This window comes from Danio rerio, chromosome 8 (assembly GCF_052040795.2).
Source record: "Danio rerio strain M-AB ecotype USA chromosome 8, GRCz13ab, whole genome shotgun sequence".
Taxonomy (NCBI): Eukaryota; Metazoa; Chordata; class Actinopteri; order Cypriniformes; family Danionidae; genus Danio; species Danio rerio.
In genome coordinates, this window is record NC_141028.1 from 60,641,711 (window position 1) to 60,663,498 (window position 21,788).

Sequence of the window (21,788 nt, forward strand, 5' to 3'; positions counted from 1 at the left end):
TTACGCTGAGCACTTTATTAAATGACAAGCACAGAAGCGAAAGAATCCGCCAACCATCATCAGCCCTGCGTCCTGGACTTCACATCTTGACACTTTTATTGAGGCGAAATAGCCAAGCAAGAATTGCAGCTCCGACTATTCCTGTCTGCAGCGGCTAAACAGTATTTTCCTCTCTCCTTTTCCCTCACAATGATTAGTGTTAGGGCTGACAGAGTGCAGCAGTCCTGCCCTGCCCCGGCCAGAACAGTAGTCTGGAATACTGAGAGCTTTCTTTTTTTTTTTTTTTTCCAGCAACCTCAAAAAGCAGCCAATCACAGCGCTCTAGCCCCAGGGCTGGCCTCAACCAGCCAATCAGAGCAGAGTCAGCGTGTCACCTGACAGAAAGTGCCCCTGTCTATCACGCCAGTCATATATAGCTCATTCCAGCAGCCTGAGACGAGGCTGTGAGTGCGTGTGTGTGTGTGTGTGGGACCGGCTGAGGACTCAGTGTACCCACAGTTTTGCTTTGAGACCGACTGCATGTGTGCACTTCACAAGTGTGTGAAAAGAATTGTATGGAGAGAACAAATATATATATATGTATATATATAAAAGACTGGAAGTTAACTCATTTTGGCGTTCAAGAATGACTGGAGGCTACTTTTTTGTTGTTGTTGTTGTAATTCTGAAAGCTCAGCGTGACGTCCGGTGTGCGTACAGCACAGGTGAGTACTTTTAATTTGACATTCACTCTTACTTGATCTCATTTCAGTCTCTTTTGTTGTTGCCGAAAAAAAAAAAAGAAGTGGTTTGGAGTGTGACGCGGCGGTGGCGCCGGAGTTCATTCAGTGCATTCCGCCGTTATGTTTGCTTTTCTGTTCTCCGAGTCCTGAATGAGGGCTTCTCGCACATCCAGACACAACTATTATCATCCCCTCTTAGATCCACTCGGTTTGTGAATGAGCCGGGTTGCCAGGTTTACATCAGCCTCGTCCGAGTTGGAGAGTTTGCAGGACGCCTCACGTGCAAAAGGGTGCGTTCACGCAAGTGTCGGTGGGGGTTAAAAAAGGCAGACAGCGAGACAAAAGCGTCAAACCCCCTCCAGACAGACTAGGTCATGCTTCATCCAGACCCGGAGCGGTGCGGGGTCAGCCGGGTGCTGGGTCAGAGAGACAGAAAGATGGGGCCCCTAAGGGTTAGAGGTTGCCAGACTCTTGCTCTCCAAATATGAAGGAGTTTTCTGTGTGCTTGATGCGACGCGAGTCTCACCGCTGAAGATTTCAGCCATAAGAGGTGCACGGAGTTCACTTCAGCAGTTAAAACTAGCGTCTGTAATTACCACAGGCAGTCTGTGGTTAAAAATGCTTGATTTTTTCGCCTTGTTTCTTGGCCAGATATCTCAGAATGCTTAAAATTAAGACGTTTTTTACATTGACAAGCATAATATGTTGTCGTGTTTTCACAAATGTGTCAAGATTAAGTGAGTTTTGTCTTTAAAGCAAGCTAAATAATCTAAATGTGCATAGCTGGATAATAATAATATGATTTTGCTGGCCACATTAGCAGATTGTTTTGCTTGTTTGCAGTTAAAACTAGAATTACCAGATTCTTTATGTCTTGTTTCTATTCTGAATATCTTAAAAATGCTTAAATCAAGAAGCTTTTGTCTGGTTTAAGATGTCAAAATAAAGTGAGTTTTGTGTTAAACAAGTGAAATAATCTGCCAAATGTGGATAGCTGGATAATCTTGCCTCAAAAAGAATAATAATGTTATTTTGCTTGCCACACTAGCAGATTATTTTGCTTGTTTACTGTTAAAACTAGAATTACCACAGATGTTTTGTTGTTTCTTTTCTGAATATCTAAAAATATAAAAATCAAGTCTTGTTTAAGATGTCAAAAGCAAGTGAGATTTGTCCTTAAAGCAAGCTAAATAATCTAAATGTGCATAGCTGGATGATAATAATAATAATAATATGATTTTGCTGGCCACATTAGCAGATTATTTAGCTTGTTTACTGTTAAAACTAGAATTACCACACGGTTTTGGTCTGGTTTCTATTCTGAATATCTTAAAAATGCTTCAATCAAGAAGCTTTTGTCTGGTTTAAGATGTCAAAATAAAGTGAGTTTTGTGTTAAACAAGCTAAATAATCTGCCAAATGTGAATAGCTGGATAATCTCGCCTCAAAAAACAAAAATAATATTATTTTGCTGGCCAAATTAACAGATTATTTTACTTGTTTACTGTTAAAACTAGATTTACCACAGGTTTTTGGTCTAGATTCTACTCTAAATATCTGAAAAATGCTTAAATCAAGGAGTTTTTTCATTGACAAGCATTATATGTTGTCTTGTTTTCACAAATGTGTCACAATTAAGTGAGTTCTGCCCTTACAACAAGCTAGATAATCTGCCAAATGTGGATAGCTGGATAATCTCACATCAAAAAGAATAATAATATTGTTTTGCTGGACACACTAGCAGATTATTTAGCTTGTTTACTGTTAAAACTAGAATTACCACAGGGTTTTGGTCTAGTTTCTATTCTGAATATTTAAGAATGCTCAAATCAGAAAGCGTTTGTCTGGTTTAAGATGTCAAAATGAAGTGAGTTTTGCATAAACAAGCTAAATAATCTGCCAAATGTGGATAGCTGGATAATCTCACGCTAAAAAGACAAATAATATTATTTTGCTGGCCACACTAGCAGATTATTTAGCTTGTTTTAATGAACTAATTTTGACTCATTTCTTGAAAACAACACAGCATTTAGAGCCTAGCCAGAAAATACTTCTTGATTTAAAACTTTTTAGATATTTGGTCTAGAAAGGAGGACACATTTTTGCAGTGTGTGTTTTTTCTTTGTGCATGCATGCATGTGTATGTGTGTGTGTGTGTGTGTGTGTGTGGGTGGGGGTCACTAGGGTTGGAATGTATTGAGTGACAGCGTACGCCGTCTACCTATTTTTTTTTTCTCTCTTTTACACAATGCTTTTGTCCAAAGGTCTTAATCCATACAGACTCAGTCAAGAGGGCGCATTACACAGTCCTGGAAACATCACCAACAACTTGAACGTGCCTCAAAGTATCTCTTCATAATCAAAGTGTGATTGGAATCTTCAGAGGAACCCGTCTGACGCAATAAAACGTGTTTATGTCCAAGAATGTCCTGCTCAGGATACAGACAGTGTGTTTATGGCAGACGCTTTGAATTACCCAACATGTAGAGTCTTGTAGCAATACAGGCGGGAACACAAACACACACATACACACGCAACCTTTCCCCCCACCTTCACACACTCACATCCAGACTGTTAGACTGATCCCGTCAAAGATCATATCAGCGCTTGACATTCATTCCCCCCTTTGAATTAAGAAGAGTCTCATGCTTGACGACAAAAAACGTCTCAGTCTCCAGCCAATACAAAGCTCACGCACACACATACACATACACACTCTGTGCGAGATTATCAGACAGCTCTGGGTCTGGGGGATGGGGCGTCGGGGCGGGAGAGTGTGGGACAGGATATGGGAGTCTTTGATGCGACTGCGAGGCGGAGGGGAAAAGTGCCCTAATCGAGCCGCAGACCCCGAGCAACTCGCTGTAAAACCCCATAAACAACATCAGAACTGCTGCTGCACAACATGCCTTTTCATTTCCCGCTTCTCCATCAAACACACCGGGATAATCCCCGTTTCTCCAGACTCAAAACGAGGTGGAATCTCGATCATGAGGTTTTTGTCGCATAAAACAATCACGTTTTGCTTTATTCTTATCTTATTTTTTACGTTAAACGTAATGAAATAGTGTAAGTTGAAACTATTTGCTCTCCTGTGAAATGTTTATATAAAATATTATATTAAAATATTCCCCCAGTTCAGTTTAACAGGGATTTTTTTTTGGCAGTTTTGATGCCAGTAAATATTTTTGTTGTTATTTTGTAAGACACTAGGTTTGTAAGACACTAGGTAAGACAAGGTTAATTAGGTTCATAAGGCAAGCCATTGGACAACAGTGGTTTATTTTGTACAATATTTCTAAAAGTATTAAAATATTGAAAAATATAAATATTTTAAACTTTTTTCACTCAAAAAATTATAATAATATTTTCAGAAGAAAAAAAAAAAGATTCATTTTCTATATATCACCTGGAAAAAAAGGTGAATAATTTTTTCTTAAACTGTATATAAAGTGGAAAAAATATTTACTTTTATATTATTTTATTTATTTTTAAAATAAATTTATTTAATTAATTTTATTTATTATTAATTAAATATTTTATTTATATTTATTTATTTATTTAATTAACTATTTCCCAGACATTGGTTGCAGCTGGAAGGGCATCCGCTGTGTAAAACATATGCTGGAGAAGTTGGCGGTTCATTCCGCTGAGGAAACCTCAGATTAATAAAGGCACAAAGCCGAAAAGAAAATGGATAAATGAATGAATTTAATTGATAATTTTAATTATTTTTATTTAAAATATTTACATTTATCTAATAAATCCATTATATTCATTTACTTTTATTTATTTAAATTTAAGTACTAATATTTAATTTTATTTATTTATATTTATTTATTTAATTCATTTTATTTATATATATTTTTTCATTTATATATTTGTTATTTTTATATTTACTTTTATTTATATTTTATTTAATAAATTTCTCATTTAATTTATTAATTTAATTTATTTATTTTTCATTTATTTTATTTATTTATATTTAATTTTATTTATTTATTTAATTGATTTATATTAAGTTTATTTTTTTATTTATTGATTGAATTGTATTTATTTATTTCAATTGATTCAATTTATTTAATTTTATTTATTTATTTATTTATTTATTTACAAATTTATTATTTTTACATTATTTATTTATTTAAAGCAGCAAAAATGCGACAAAGCCACAGCTTAAAATCTTATCAAAGTAAAACAAATCAATGACTGCCTGTCTGAATGTGTCAAAAGGTGATACCAAACATGATGGAGCTGCCTGCCTCGTAATTCTCAACACTAAAAATGCTAGTTCCACACACCTCCCAACACAAAGATTCAGTCAACTTAAATGCTTCCCAAATGTAAGTAGATTGAACATGAAACAAATAAGTTGATCCAAAAAAAATCAAGAATTGTGTTGATTCAGCTTATCTTCAGTAGTTTGAACAAGCAGCAACAATCTTTTTTGAGGGCACTGTCAAAATCCTGGGATCCACTCAATTCCTTCATGTTATCCCAACACAAATGGATCAAGTTAACTTCAATTTACACATTTAAACAAACTGAACATAAAACAATGAAGTTGTCCCAAAAGAAAATGCAAGAATTAAGTTGATTCAGCTCATCTTAAATAGGTAGTTTGAAAAAGCAGCAGCAATCTTCGTTTTTTTAATGTGTATGCAGGAAAAACCCCACTAATCCACCGGCGGGAATCCTGCCCCCCCTAACCCTGCTCTGATTACGCACACAGACAGGTCAGACTATTGTGATTCAGCCGGACCTGCAGATTACGGCACGCAGATGTGGGTTTAGGAGGACAACGGTTGCACCACACATCTGTTCAGCGGCTCGCTCCCAATGACAAAAACAAGTGTGTACAGAAACGACACGCTGTAAATGAGCGGCAGAAGTTGTGTCACCCTTTCAAGTGTCGCGTCGTTACGTCTAACTGGAGGCGACGTTACGAGTCCGGCATCATCTGCGCACTGTTTAAGGTGTAAGACGTACAATCCTCCAGCACTTTATGGTCTTTTCATGGACACTACACAAGTGTGTGAAGTCGTAAAGGAGTACATTTTTATTCTAGCAGGAGCAGAGGTTAGGGGTAAGAAGATAAGAGTGGGTTGCCATCTTATGATTGCGTGCTAAATAAATAAATAAATAAATAAATACATGGCGTGCTGTCCCCGTAGCATCTCAGCTGGAATGAATCAAAGAGACAAAGAAGCTTGAGTTGAGAAATCTAAACAAACCGATCTTATCACTTCGAGACGAGTAGGTTGAAAACTCGTATGACCTTGTTTTTTTATATTGAAGAATGTCTTGCATTGTACGGTCCAGTCTTCTGAGGTTATCCATCTCTTTGCTTTTACAGTTTCTCAGGACATAACGTGAATCAGCTTTTATCCCAAAAATGAAACTCTGTCATCATTTACTCAACCTTTACTTGTTCCAAACTTTTATAAGTTTACAAAACTTTACAAAAGAAAACAGTTTAAAAAAAAAAAAGCTGAAAACCGGTAACCATTGACTTCCATAGTATTTGTTTTTACATCAATAGAAGTCAGTGGTTACAGCATTAGTCCAACATTCTCCAGAAAATCTTCCTTTGTGTTTAACAGAACAAAATAATTCATACAAAAAGTAGATCTTTTGAAAAATGTTGTAAACCAGTAACCATTGGGTCCCATAATATTTGTTTTTCCTAGTATGGATGTCAATGGTTACAGGTTTCCAACATTCTTCAACATATCTTCTTTTTATGTTCAACAGAACAAAATAGCTCACATTAAAAAAAGAGATTTTGGAAAATGTTGGAAACCGGTAACCATTGACTTTCATAGTATTCGTTTTCCTATTATGAATGTCAATGGTTTCCGGTTTCCAACAGTCTTCAAAATATCTTCTTTTGTGTTCAAGAGAGCAAAATATTTCACATAATAAGATATTTTGAAAAATGTTGGAAACCGGTAACCATTGGCTCCCATAGTATTTGTTTTCCTACTATGGAAATCAATGGTTATAGGTTTCCAACTTTCTTCAAAATATATGTTGGAAACCGGTAACCATTGGCTTACATAATATTAGTTTCTCCTACTATGGATGACAAAGATTACAGGTTTCCAACATTCTTCAGAATATCTGCTTTTGTGTACAACATAACAAAAAACTTACACAAAAGAAGATATTTTTAAAAATGTTGTAAACTGGTAACCAGTGGCTCCTATAGTATTTGTTTTTCCTGTAATGAAAGTTTATGATTACCAGCTTCCAACATTCTTCAAAATATGTTTTATTGTGTTTAACAGAACAAAATAATTTACACAAAAGAAGACATTTTGAAAAATGTTGGAAACCAGTAACCATTGATTTCCATAGTATTTGTTTTCCTACTATGGAAGTCAATTGTTACAGGTTTTCAACATTACCAAGTGGAATAAAGAAACTCAAACCACTTGAGGACGAGTAAATAATGAGAAAATAATTTTGAAGTGAACTATCCTTTTACGTTTATTTTTTGTCTAGCTTTAATAGAATAAGCAAACAAATTAATTTTAAGAAGAGCTTTTGTGGAAAAATTGGGTTAAAACTTGCACCTAAATTAGTTTTTATTGTTTGTGTTTGCATCAATTCGATCCAATCAGCATCTAAAAGATGAGTGAAAGATGAAGGCAACAAATACGAAAAAATACTATGGAAGTCAATGGTTACCGGTTTACAACATTTTTCACTTTTGTGTGAATTTTTTTTTTTTTTGTTCTGTTGATGACAAAAGAAAATATTTTGAAAATGTTGCAAACCTGAAGTCATTAACATCCATAGGAGCAAAAACAAACACTAACCAAGTCAATGGTTAGCGGTTTACAACATTTTTCAAAATATCTTTTTCTGTATCACTTTTTTGGTTCTGTTAAACACACACACACACACACACACACACACATACATATAATTATTTTTTTAAATTTAAGTCCGGTAACCATAGACTTTCACAGTATTCCTTTTAGTGACTTGAATTGGTTTGGAACAAGTCAAGGGTGAGTAAACTTTCTATCTGAACTTTCCCTTTAACATTTTTTTTATTGTTTGTGTGCATCACATAAACCCACATATAAGAGCCAAGTGAAAGACACAGAGAACAAATATGGACGTCAATGGTTACCCGTTTACAAAATATTTTTAAAAAAATCTTTTGTGTGAAGTTTTTTTTTTTTTTTTTTTGCATGTGTGAAGATATTTTGAAAAATGTTGTAAACTGGTAACCAATGGCTTTTGTAGTATTTTTTTTTCCTATAATGGATGACAATGGTTACCGGCTTCCAACATTCTTCAAAATATCTTTTTTGTGTTCAACAGAACAAAATAATTCACACAACAGAAGACATTTTGAAAAATGTTGGAAACCAGTAACCATTGATTTACATAGAATTTGTTTTTCCTACTACGGATGTCAATGGTTACAGGTTCACAACATTTTTCAAATTATCTTCTTTTTTGTGATTTTTTTTTATTTTTTATTTTTTATTTATTTATTTTTTTTTGCGTGTGTGAAAATATTTAGAAAAATGTTGTAAACTGGGAACCATTAACTTCCATAGTGGGAAAAATACATACTATGGAAGTCAATGGTTACAACTTTATAACATTTTTCTAAATATCTTCTTTTGTGTTCAACAGAACAAAAAAAGTCTGTTGATCACAAAAAACGTTCTTTTGAAAAACGCTTTAAATCGGTAATCATTGACTTCCATATTTTTGGTTTTTCTTACTATGGATGTCAATAGTTACCGGTGTATGAAATTTAAAAAAAAATCTTCTTTTGTGTTCAACAGAACAAACAAATTCCACACAAAACAAGATATTTTGAATAATGTTGTAAATCGGTAACCATTAACCCGCATAATTTAAGTTTTTCTACAATAAATGCCAATAGCTACAACATTCTTCAAAGTATCCACTTTTATATTCAACAACAACTCAAGATTGGTTTGAAAACAACTAAAGAGTGAGTAAATGAATGCTGAATATTAATTTCTGCATGAACTATCCCTTTAACAACATTAACGTTCAGTCAGAATTCATGCAAGAAAGCCTCACGAAAGGCCATAATTAATAATCCATTTCAATAAATGCAACGCGTCCACAAGTCTTTACTAATGAGGCACTCATAAAGTACTTAACATAAGCGTTTCCTGGTGGAAAGATGCTGAAACCTTGACTGCAGCTTGATCTTTAAGAAATCGGGATACTTCTCTATTCACTTTCAAGGAGCGACTGGAGCTCGGTGGATTAGAGCTAGTGAGCGAGCGGCTTGACAAGCCCTCGGAAAGCATTAACCGCAGTGCCACAGCTCCCACTTTTTTCTTTTGTGTGTGTTAAGAGTATTATAATACACACTTCTCTTCTCACGCTGCCATCTTCACTCCACTGTTTCATCTTTCTCAACCGCACACTTTTCATTCCTTCTGAGAGCGTCTGCGCTTATCTGCTGCTGAGGATGCATTCCTCATCAACTCAATCCCTGTGTTCGCTTATTTATTCACTTACTCATTTATATGTGGATTAGATCTACTTCTAACAACAACAAAAACGTGTAGGTGCAATTTCTGACCCAAGCAAAGGTGGAGTGAACTCAATATCTGGCTGAATTTAAACTTGAATTTGAAAATGTTGTAAACCGGTAACCATTGACTCGCATGGGATTCTTTTTCCTACTTTGAACTATATGAACCGGTTCACATATATATAATAACTATAACTATGGTTACCGGTTCACAACATTTTTTAAAATATCTTCTTTTGTATTCAACAGATTTTGTTTTGTTTTGAGTAATAAAGAAGATATTTTGAAAAATGTTGTGATCCTGTAACCATTGACTTCCATGGGATTTTTTCCCCTAAAATGAATGTAAATAGTTACAGGTTTACAACATTTCTCAAAATATCTTCTTTTGTGTTTAACAAATTTTGTTTTGTTGAGTAAAAAAGAAGATATTTTGAAAAATGTTGTAATCTAGTAACCATTGACTTCCGTAGAAATTGCTTCCCGTGTCTTTCACTCATCCCTTATATGTGGATTGGATCTAATTCGAGCAATATAAAATAAAATGCACATTTGACCCAAGCAAAAAGTAGAGCGAACTCAATATTTGGCCGAATTTAAATTTAAAAATGCTGTAAACTGATAACCATTGACTTCCATGGGATTTTTTCCCTACTATAGATGTCAATGGTTACAGGTTCACAACATTTTTCAAAATATCTTCTTTTGCGTTCAACAGATTTTATGTTTTGTTAAGTAAAAAAGAAGATATTTTGAAAAATGTTGTAAACCGGTAACCATTGACTTCCATGTATTTTTTTTCCTACAATGCATGTCAATAGTTACAGGTTTATAACATTTTTCAAAATATCTTCTTTTGTGTTCAATAGATTTTGTTGAGTAAAAAAGAAGCTATTTTGAAAAATGTTGTAAACTGGTAACCATTGACTTCCATAGAAATTGTTTCCCGTGTCTTTCACTTGTCTTTTATACGTGGATTGGATCTACTTCCATTAAAATAAAATAAAATATTCGTACATATTTAAACCAAGCACAAAATGGCACGAACTTAATATTTGGCTGAATTTAAATTTGAAAATGCTGTAAACCGGTAACCATTGACTTCCATGGGATTTTTTTTTTATACTATGAATGTCAGTGGTTACAGGTTTACAACATTTTTCAAAATATCTCCTTTTGTGAGATAAAAGATTTCAACAGATTTTGTTTTGTTGAGTACAAAAGAAGATATTTTTAAAAATGTTGTGGTAACCACTGACATCAATAGTATTGGCTTTTTTCTACTATGGAAGTCGATGGTTACCAGTTACAACAAACATTTTTAAATATTTTTAAAATATCTTCTTTTGTGTTCAACAGAACAAGAAATTTAAATCCACACAAAAGAAGATATTTTGACATGACATAAACCGGTAACCGTTGACTTCCATAGTATTCCACTTAGTGACTCAAATCGGAGTCATTTGTTCAACGCTGAATGTTCTGGGTGAACTTTCCCTTCAGCGGTGATGTGAAAACAGAGTTACTCGCTCAACAAAGAGAAACATCCACATTTAGTAATCGTAATTGCCCCACAGCTTGAGCGTATCAATTTTACTCTCAACCACGGGCGCATTAGTGAGACACGCATGTGTGTGTGTGTGTGTGTGTGTGTGTGGGGCGATAAAGAGCAATCGGACGCGAGTGATGGAGATTAGCTTCAGTTTGAAGCAAACACTGTGGCAGCGTGGCGTCTACGGGACAGATTAATACCGGATTAAACATCCAAATCAAGTGTGTGTGTGTGTGTGTGTGTGTGTGTGTGTGTGTGTGTGTGTGTGTGTGTGTGTGTGTGTGTGTTTAAGCTTTTATTTGGCTCCATGCATCTTTGGGCAAACACTAATTTAACAGCATATCACCTCATCAAGGTTACTTCACGCTTTATTAAGCTGATGTGTACAAATAATTGGAGTTTCGGTGGTTTTATAACACACTCCCTCATCGCATTCAGATATTTGCATACAATTTTCACACTTTTCAGCATTCCCTGAAAGAAATATCTCCTTTAAGCACATTTCGGTTTTGTATATGACAATGAACGCATAATTCTGCATGCAAAAAAAATCAAAACAAAAAGCAAAAACTATGGAAAGTCAGACGGATCATGGTTAATGTGTGAATTACTGTTTCCATCTGCCTATTTTAGAAATATCACATAATGGAAATGCTAAGATGTGCAAAAATTGTGAATATAAATCAATTAAATTAATTAATTAATTATTATTAAATTAATAAATAAACATTTTCCTTAATAATCTGCCAATGGGATGAGAGAAATAATCTAGTTTCTCCTTTTGACATTATTTTTCTTACCCCTGTAGCAGATTATTCAGCTCGTTTTAAGGGAAAAACTGACTTAATTTGGGCTTATTATTATTTAAAACAAGACTATATATGTTACTTGTCTAGAAAAGGCTTCCTTATTTAAGACTATTTAGATATTAGGACTAAAAACAAGATGAATAAGGTAAGAACAGCATTTATACTGAGGGTAATATTTAGACTCAGAAGTACAGTCTCTTGCTTGGCGCATCCTTCAGATCAGACAGATCTCGTTCAATGTGTAAATTACTGTCTCCATCAGCCTATTTTAAGCCTATTTTGGAAATACCACATAAAAAAGGCTTCATGAAAATGCTAAGATGCACATAATTTAAGAAAATAAATATATAAATTAAATAAATAAACTTTTGAGATTAGATTTTTTTTTTTACCCCTATTGCAGATTATTTGGCTCATTTTAAGGAAAAACTCACTTAATTTGGGCATATTATTTCTGAAAACAAGACACTATGTGTTACTCGTTTAGAAAAAGCTTCTTGATTTAACAATATTTAGATATTTGGACTAAAAACAAGACAAATAAAGTAAGAAAAGCATTAATACTGAGGGTCAAATTTAAGTACATCAGTACAGTCTCTTGTTTGGTGCATCCTTCATTCCTACTTCCATGTGGTTTATTTGGAAATTTACTCTTTCCATCGACCTATTTTTTATAACATTTTTATTGTTTTTAGCATAAGAAAATAAACAATAACATAAACAGAACAAAAAAAGAGACAGAAAGTAAAGGGTACAAAGGTGTTTCAAAATACACAAATAGTCGGACACAACATAATACAATATCATCCAGAAAGCATAAGGAAATAATTAGAATTAAATATAAAACAATAATAATTTACAGAGAAATGTGTAGGCTCCACAACTCAACTTATGCCAAACCAATCCCACCTATAAAGAGTTACAAGCCAGCATTACTGAAATAAAACATAACTGAATTCCAGATTTTAAAAGATGTGTTTAGTTCGTCTGCCATCCCGTATCGCATTTCTTCCATGGTCAACACAGAACTCCTAATCCAAGTTTCAAAGACAGACACATAATCTGACTTTAAATTCTGTCAAATTATATTCTTTGCTAAAATCACACACAAAAATACTGCCTGCGATATCTAGCTCCTATTTCTGGTGACAGATCAATCCTGGATACTTCAGATATGAAATTAAAAATGCTCTGCCAAAATCAACTAATTTTATTGCATGACCAGAGTGAGTGAGCCAGTGTACCTTCAGAGCTTTTGTTGCACAATAAGGAAACATTTGGGAAAATCTTTTGTAATTTTACTTTTGAATAATGAAGTCTGTGGATAACTTTGAATTGAATCAGCACCTGCCTATTTTTAAGCATATTTTGGCAACATCACATTAATGGAAATGCTAAGATGTGCAAAAATTTTGAAAATGTGCATGAAAAAAAAAGTGAGTTGGATAAACAAAGAAAAACATGCATAAAAGTGCATCGCATTCATTGCGTTTAGTCTTCATTTACTAAGACGCAACTCATTTATTAGAGATTGTAAAAAACAAACAAAAAAACAACAACATTTCTCTGTTTAATATTTGCTCCATTTTATCCAAAAATGTCGATTTTGCTGCTCTCTTTGATTCATTGGATGAAAACTCTGCTTTATTCACAAATGTTTTAACCAGTTAAGCTTTGGGGCTATTTGGGGTAATTCCACCTGAATTTGGCCTTCCGATTTAAAAAGCTTCTAATGAATAATCAATAATCTCCCTTGTATGTTTACAAAATACGAGTTTATACTTTATGATTCATTCGAAGACTGTTGGACATGTGATTGTAAATCAATAAAAATAATGATTGATCCTTAATATTGGGAATGAGAGCTTTAATTTGATGTAATACTTGCCAATGTGTGTCTAATATTAGCGATGTGAAAGATTTGCATACTGAACAACGTACAGTATTTGAGATGTAAATAACTTCGTTACCGTACAACAAATATCAAAGTGATGTGTATGAGTTGGAAATAGACATTCTAAGCTTTGACCCAATAGGTGATATGGTGTTAATGATGCTGACAGACCTCTTAAACCTAGAGTTATTCTCCCGATGACATCATTTTGTCCCTGGTACCGGGCACGCAGAGTTTAACTGGTTCAGCGATATTCCAGTTTTGCGCATAAGTCTAAATTCACATCTGATGATACTAATGATACTAATGACTAATATATACTAATAACTAATGATACACTGTAAAAGATTATATGACAAAAAGTCATAAAGACATATAAAAAAAAAACATAATAAAAAGTCATTAACCGCATTTAAATAAGTTCATCAGATTTCAACGACATGTTTTTGGTTTTAACAAAAGGAGATATTTTGAAAAATGTCATAAACTGGTAACCACTGACATCCATAGTGGAAAAAACTTACTATGATGGTAAATGCGGTTTACAGCGGAATGAACCGCCAACTTATCCAGCCCATTTTTACGCACCGGATCAGCCACAACCCATCTCTGGGAAACATCCACACACACACTCATACACTACGGACAATTTAGCCTTCCCAATTCACCTGGGACTGTGGAGGAAACCGGAGCACCCGGAGGAAACCCACGCGGGGAGAACATGCAAACTCCACACAGAAACGCCAACTGAGCCGAGGATCAAACCAGCGACCTTCTTGTTGTGAGGCGACAGCATTACCTACTGCGCCACTGCCTCGCCCCTTTTGAGTTCATTAGATAAACTCATTCATTCTCCTTCGGTTTAGTCCCTTTAATCATCAGGGGTCACCACAGCGGAATGAACCGCCAACTATTCCAGCATATGTTTTCACGCCTTTCAAACGCAACCCAGCACTGGGAAACACCCACACACACTCATTCACACACATATACTACGGCCAATTTAGTTGATCAATTCCCATATGCGCATGTGTTTGGACTGTGAGGGAAACCGGAGCACCCAGAGGAAACCCACGCCAACATGGGAGAACATGCAAACTCCACACAGAAACGCCAACTGACCAGCTAAGACTCAAACAAGACCTTTTTGCTGTGAGTGCTGGAAGGGCATCCGCTGTGTGAAACATAAGCTGGAATAGTTGGTGGTTCATTCCACTGTGATGACCCCTGATAAATAAGCGACTAAGCCGAAAGAAAACGAATGAATGAATGAATTACTGAGGTTAATATTTAGGTGGAGATTGAGCACATCAACACAGTCTCCTGTTTAGTGGATTCATAATTTCAGAGACGCCGGTCTCTGTTTTGTTTTTACACTTGCGATAAATAGGACAATGTCCAAGTCCCTCTCTCTCCAGCAGAATGTTCAATTAAGTCATATTAAGCAGCAATAATAGTTGAAACAAGTGTACTTTGTTTAAACTAATATCATATCTCATTTCTGTTGTGTTTTGTATGGAGTCAGGCTGATTCTATGCTGAATTTTACTTTTTTTTTTGTCTTGTTTCTAGTCCAAATATCTTAAAGTTCTTAAATCAAGAAGCATTTTCTGGACAAGTAAGAAATAAATTCTTGTTTTTTTTTTTTTTTTAAATATGCCAAAATTAGGTTAGTTTTTTTATTAATAATCTGCCAATGGGGTGAGAAATAATCTTGTTTTTCCTTTTGACATTAGATTATTTTTCTTACTCCAGATTATTCAGCTCGTTTTAAGGAAAAACTCACTTAATTTGGGCATAATATTTCTGAAAACAAGACACTATGGGCCCTATCATACACCCGGCGCAGTGTGGCGCAAGGCGCGGTGCAGTAGTCTTTTGGTAGTTTCAGCTTGGCGCAAGAGTGGTTTTGAGGCGTTGCGCTACGCTGTTTAAATAGCAAATGCATTTGCGCTCATATGTGTGTCCATAGGCGTTCTGCTCTAAAAAGGAAGGTGTTCTGAGGCGGACCGCTGGCGCGTCGCTATTTTGAGAAACTATAATAGATTTTTCATTAGACCAAAACTAACACGGTCTAAACTCCAGCGCAGAGTTGCGCCTCGCTTACACACTGCTTAATACACACAAGAGAGCAATAGGCAAATATCTCTTCATATGAAAAAAACTAAATATTAGGGATTTATATAGGATATAATAAGAATAGATATAGAATATAAATATAAAGGATTAAAATATTACAAAACATATTATTTTCTAGCCTACATAAATATGAAAAATCACTGCTTTTATGTCTTCTTCATCTCGGGAGGCTTTTTCAGTTCATTCATAACAATCTGCTTTTGTATAATGTTATTATTATTAGCAGTATTATTTATTATATCCATATTTATATTTGTTTTATTAAAACCAAGCTTAGATTTGCCCACATGCAGGTTTTAGATCATTTGGGCGCAGCATGTGTTTTAGGATATAACTCAGGTTTTTGAGCACATTTTGTTATTATTGTTCATTTATTCGTTTGCTGGAGATTAGAACTGAATTTAGAAATAGTTTTGAAATGAATATTTGCGCTTAACAAACTAAATTAATTATTTATAGGCTAATTAATGTCTGTGTGTAAAGGTTTCCCTATCCAAGAGCGAAAGTGAAAGTAGATCATTTATCTCTCATTGTCACGCAGTAGATGCTCTGTTTAACTGTGTTCTGTTAACTGTTTGCTTGTGAAATGCTCAGTTTTTCCACTTAGACTTACTTTGCGTCCTGTAAATAGTGAATGCGCTCTTGGCGTGACGCAGCTGGCTCTTAAAGGGAATGGGAGATGAGACTCTAATTGGTTTATTCTCAAAACACACCAATAACTCATTAAGAAAATAAACTCAACCCTTTTAGACCATGCGCCACGGCGCAAAGCAGATTTCCCGCCCTTAATTAGCAAAAATGCGTTCTGACACGCCCTGACAGCGTTTGCGCCCTGCGATTTACGCTCTGCGCATAGACCGTCAAAATAGAGCCCTGTGTGTTACTTGTCTAAAAAATGCTTCCTGATTTAAGATTATTTAGATATTCGGATTAAAAACAAGGTCCCACTTTATATTAAGTGTCCGTAACTATTATGTACTTGCATTAAAAAAAAATACAATGTACTTACTGTGTTCATAATGTGTTTGAGAACACTTGTGGTGCTCTTGAGTTGGGATAGGGGTTGGGTTATGGACAGGTTTGCTGGTATGGGTAGGTTTAAGGGTGGGTTAAGGTGTAGGCAATTGTCAGCAGTGTATTTAAAAAAGTTAACTACAGATGTAATTACATACAGGTATTTAATCAAGCATAAGTTCACAATACATACATGTATTTACACTATAAGTACATTGTAACAAACTATTAATTCCTATGCAAGTACATATTAGTTAAGGCCACTTAATATAAAGTGGGACCAAAAACAAGACAAATAAAGTAAGAAAAGCATTAATACTGAGGGTCATATTTAGACTCAAGTACATCACAGTCTCTTGTTTAGCGCATCCTTCATTCCTTCTTCTATATTATTTATTTGACACTTGCGATAAATAGGTCAGCGTCTAAATCTCTTTTCTCTCTCTCCTGCAGAAGAGTGAAGTGATGAAGAGGACTGGAAGTCGCTCGTCTCTGACCCCGCACAATGAGCTGTAACGTGACGGCAGCCGACAGACGCCATCATGGAAATGTCACGGCCAACATCAGAGAGCTCGCCAGCCTCCTCTTTCATTCCCTTAATCCACAATCCCTCCTCTCCTCATCTCTCCATACATATTCAGCAGCTCAAGTCTTCACCATTCTAATGAGGGCTCGACCGGCGTGCTATGAAAGAGAGCGCAGAGAGAGAGGGATATATATATAAATATATACGGGGAGGTGGGCGGACGGATGGATGGGGCTTTAGACCAGAGCAGAGAACGACTGTCTTTGAACTCCGAAAGAGAAAGACGGATGACAGATGAGGATGAATAGAAGGATGCTGATGAGAGAAGGAGCGAGAGATCAATGCTGAACAATCTGTACAGCGGGGTTAGTCGTGTTGCGTTTAAATGCTGCTTTAAAGTCGACGTGCAATCAAAAATTACAATGTGTATTTGGCTAGCGCAAATTGTTATTGTTTAGGTCAACTATTAATCTGCGCGAAAAGGTTGTTTAGGTAATTAAAGAACTGAGACTCCAATCAAATTCTGTTGGCGTGAACTTAAGGGCTTCCATTGCAACTGGTAATTCATATTTATAGCCACGCCCCTCTTATTAGCAACTGTGCGTTAATATTCGTAGCCACACCCTTCTTATTTGTTACCTGAAAAAAATGATGCACAAAAAGAAAGCTCCGCCCTCTACTGAATATTCAATTTCAGTTGGAAGCACATCAACATACTGAAATAAAAGTCTAAGCAACTTCCCATTCACACTTTAAAGTGCGCGTGAAATGAAAAATTTGAATATTTAATTGGCTAGCGCACATTGTTATTTTTTAGGTGAACTATTAATCTGTGCTAAAAAGTCGTTATGGTAATAAAGGATTTGATTTGAGTCGCAGTTCTTATGTTGACGTCAATTTAAGGGCTTCCATTGGAACTGGTGAATCATATTTATAGCCACGCCTTTCTTATTAGCAGTTGTGCATTAATATTTGTAGCCACACCCCTCTTATTAGTTACCTATAATGGAATGATGCACAAAAAGAAAGCTCCGCCTCCTACTTAATATTCAGTTTCAGTTGGAAGCACATCAACATACTGATAAAAAAAAAAGTCTCAGCAAATTCTGGTTCACGCCGACTTTAAAGTTCACGTGAAATCAAAAATGTAACTATTTATTTGCTAGCGCACATTGTTATTGTGTAGGTGAACTTTTAATCTGTGCAAAAAAGTCATTTTGGTGATTAAGGCTTTGATTCGAGTCGCAGTTCTTATGTTGACGTCAATTTAAGGGCTTCCATTGCAACTGGTAATTTATATTTAAAGCCGTGCCCCTCTTATTAGCAACTGTGCATTAATATTTGTATCCACACCCCTCTTATTAGTTACCTATAATGGGATGATGCACAAAAAGAAAGCTCCGCCCTCTACTTAATATTCAGTTGGAAGTACATCAACATATTGAAATAAAAGTCTCTGCAACTTCTGGTTCACGCGGACTTTAAAGTTTCCATGAAATCAAAAATTTAAATAGGAGTTTTGCTAGCGCACATTGTTATTGTTTTGGTTGAACTATTATTCTGTGCGGAAAAAGTAACTTTGGAAATTGATGATTTCATTTAAGTAGCAGTTCCTATGTTGACGTCTACTTAAGGGCTTCCATTGCAACTGGTAATTTATATTTATAGCCACGCCCCTCTTTTTAGCAACTGTCCGTTAATATTTGTAGCCACACTCTCTTACTAGTTACCTATAATGGAATCATGCACAAAGAGAAAGCTCCGCCCCTTACTGAATATTTATTAGGAAGTACATATTGAAATAAAAGTCTCAGGCAACTTCTAGTTCACGCTGACTTAAAGGTCGGCGTGAAATCCAAAAATTTAAATATGAATTTTGCTAGCGCACATTATTATTGTTTAGGTGAACTATTAATCTGTGCGGAAAAAGTCGTTTTGGTGATTAAGGATTTGATTCGAGTCGCAGTTCTTATGTTGACATAGATTTAAAGGCTTTCATTGCAACTGGTAAGTCATATTTATAGCCACGCCCCTCTTATTAACAACTGTGCATTAATATTTCTAGCCACACCCCTTTTATTAGTTACCTATAATGGAATATTGCACAAAAAGAAACCTCCCGCCCCCTACTGAATATTCAATTTCAGTTGGAAGTACATCAACATACTGAAATAAAAGTCTCTGCAACTTCTGATTCACACTTTAAAGTGCGCGTGAAACCAAAATTCACAATGTTTATTTTGCTACCGCACATTGCTATAGCTTAGGTGATCAATTAATCCGTGCAAGTTAATCCACTGAAAAAAAAAGTTTGATTAAATATTTCCAAAACAAATTACATTTATTTTATTTATTTATAAAAAAAATGCAAAAACAATGGCACAAATATTCAGTCAAATTAATGCAAAATTACAACATCTCACCTGCTTCAAAAATGCTGTATGATATATTCATATATATATTTTCCTTCACTAATCGCATCATAGATTTGTACATCGGCGCATCACTAGTTCAAAGCCTCAAAAAGCAGCAGTTTTAGCAGGAACGGCGGCAGTCTGAGCGTATATCTGCTGAAATGAATGCGACGGTGGTGTGAAATTGGCCATTTTCAGCACTCCTACACTCTTGTAAAAGTAGCAGAGGGTGCCTGAGGTCTATTTCCCCCTCGTCTCACACACACACACACACACACACACACACACACACACACACACACACAGTGAGCAGCGGGACGCAGGAAGACTCGCTGGACTCAAGGGAAACTTCCCACTCTCCGCTTTACAATCCAGATGTTTGATGGCCTGAATCAGCTTCTTAACAGAGCGATGTCTTCACACTGTACAGAGATCCATGAAGACATTAGTGTGTTCTGATCATGTGTGTCCCGACTACTGTCCACCGCTGTGTGTGTGTGTGTGTGTGTGTGTGTGTGTAGTTTGATAACAGAAGCTGCTTTGAGGCTCACAGAGGTTTGGGGATTCACCTGCACACACACATGGACTCACAAGCACTTAACGCATACACACACACACACACACACACACACACACACACACACACACACACACACACACACACACTCGCATGCGCATACACATGAACATGCATACACTCACACAAGCACTCAAAACACACACGACGTGCAGAGTCACATGTGTACACTTGTGCAAACATGCATGCAAGCACACACTCTCACACACACGCATTCAAAAAGAATTCAGAATTCAAAAACGCGCACACACACTCGCACATTGAAGCACACACAAGCATGCAAACACACTCAGAAAAGCATTCAAACACACGCACACACACACACACTGCACACACACACACACACACACAAACACACACACACAAAGCATGCACACACACTCGCACACTGAAGCACACACAAGCATGCAAACACACTCAAAAAAGCATTCAAACACACACACACACACCGCACGCACACACACACACACAAAGCATGCACACACACTCGCACACTTAAGCACACACAAGCATGCAAACACACTCAGAAAAGCATTCAAACACACGCACACACACACACACACACACACACACACTGAAGCACAAAAAGGCATGCAAGCACACATAAAAGCACTCAAACACACACACATACACACACACGCACAAGCATTCACACACATGAATCAAAAAAAAAGCACTCACACAGACACACGCACACACAATCAAGAAAGTACTCAAACACACACACACACACACACACCCACGAAAACACTCAATCGTGCACACAAATTTACACTCACGCATGCACATGTACACACACACTCATGAAAACACTCAAACATTCACATGCATGCATGCACAGGTGCACACACTCACAAAAGCACTCACAAACACTTGCGCACACACACTCATGAAAGCATTCAAATATGAACACAGATGCACACAGTCAAGAAAGCACTCAAACACACACACTATCAAAAACTGTCAAGCGCACACACACACACACACACACACACACACACACACTCAGTCATGCAGAAACTCACATATGTGCTCAAACATGAACATTCACATGTCACAGTCACACGCTTATACACATACACACTCCTGCAAGCACTTACATGCATGCTTGCACGCACACACACACACGTTGGGTTTTCATCTTTCATACACTCTCCCCACAGCTGACCTTTAGACTGTAAACACTGTATATTCCCTCGCCCTGCCCCAAAACTCAACCCTCACAGGACACACTCTGCACTTTACATTCTCAGAATACTTCATTCAGATTTAGGGGACATTATCCTCATGGGGACCAAACAAATGTTAAAATGTACTCTCATTGGGTTTCCCCCACAGTCCAAACACATGCGCTATAGGGGAATTGATGAACTAAAGTGGCCATAGTTTATGAGTGTGTGTGAATGAGTGTGTTTGCGTGTTTTCCAGTACTGGGTTGCAGCTGGAAGGGTATCCGCTGTGTAAAACATATGCTGGAATAGCTGGCGGTTCATTCCGCTGTGGCGACCTCTGATAAATAAGGGACTTAGACAAGGTAAATTGAATAAATTTATTACTCTCATTGCTAATGACATTTGGTCCCCACAACATGAACACC

The 21,788-nt window shown here is 36.1% G+C and overlaps 1 protein-coding gene and 1 long non-coding RNA gene across 4 annotated transcripts in view; one reads left to right on the forward strand and one right to left on the reverse strand.

The window, feature by feature from the left end:
- The window catches only part of nr6a1a (nuclear receptor subfamily 6, group A, member 1a), a 199,122-nt gene that overhangs the window by 151,998 nt on the left and 25,336 nt on the right, over window positions 1-21,788 (reverse strand).
- Window positions 420-19,920, forward strand: LOC110440026 (uncharacterized). Its single transcript, XR_015498607.1, has 2 exons — window positions 420-704; window positions 17,128-19,920. It is a non-coding gene; the product is annotated as an uncharacterized LOC110440026 (long non-coding RNA).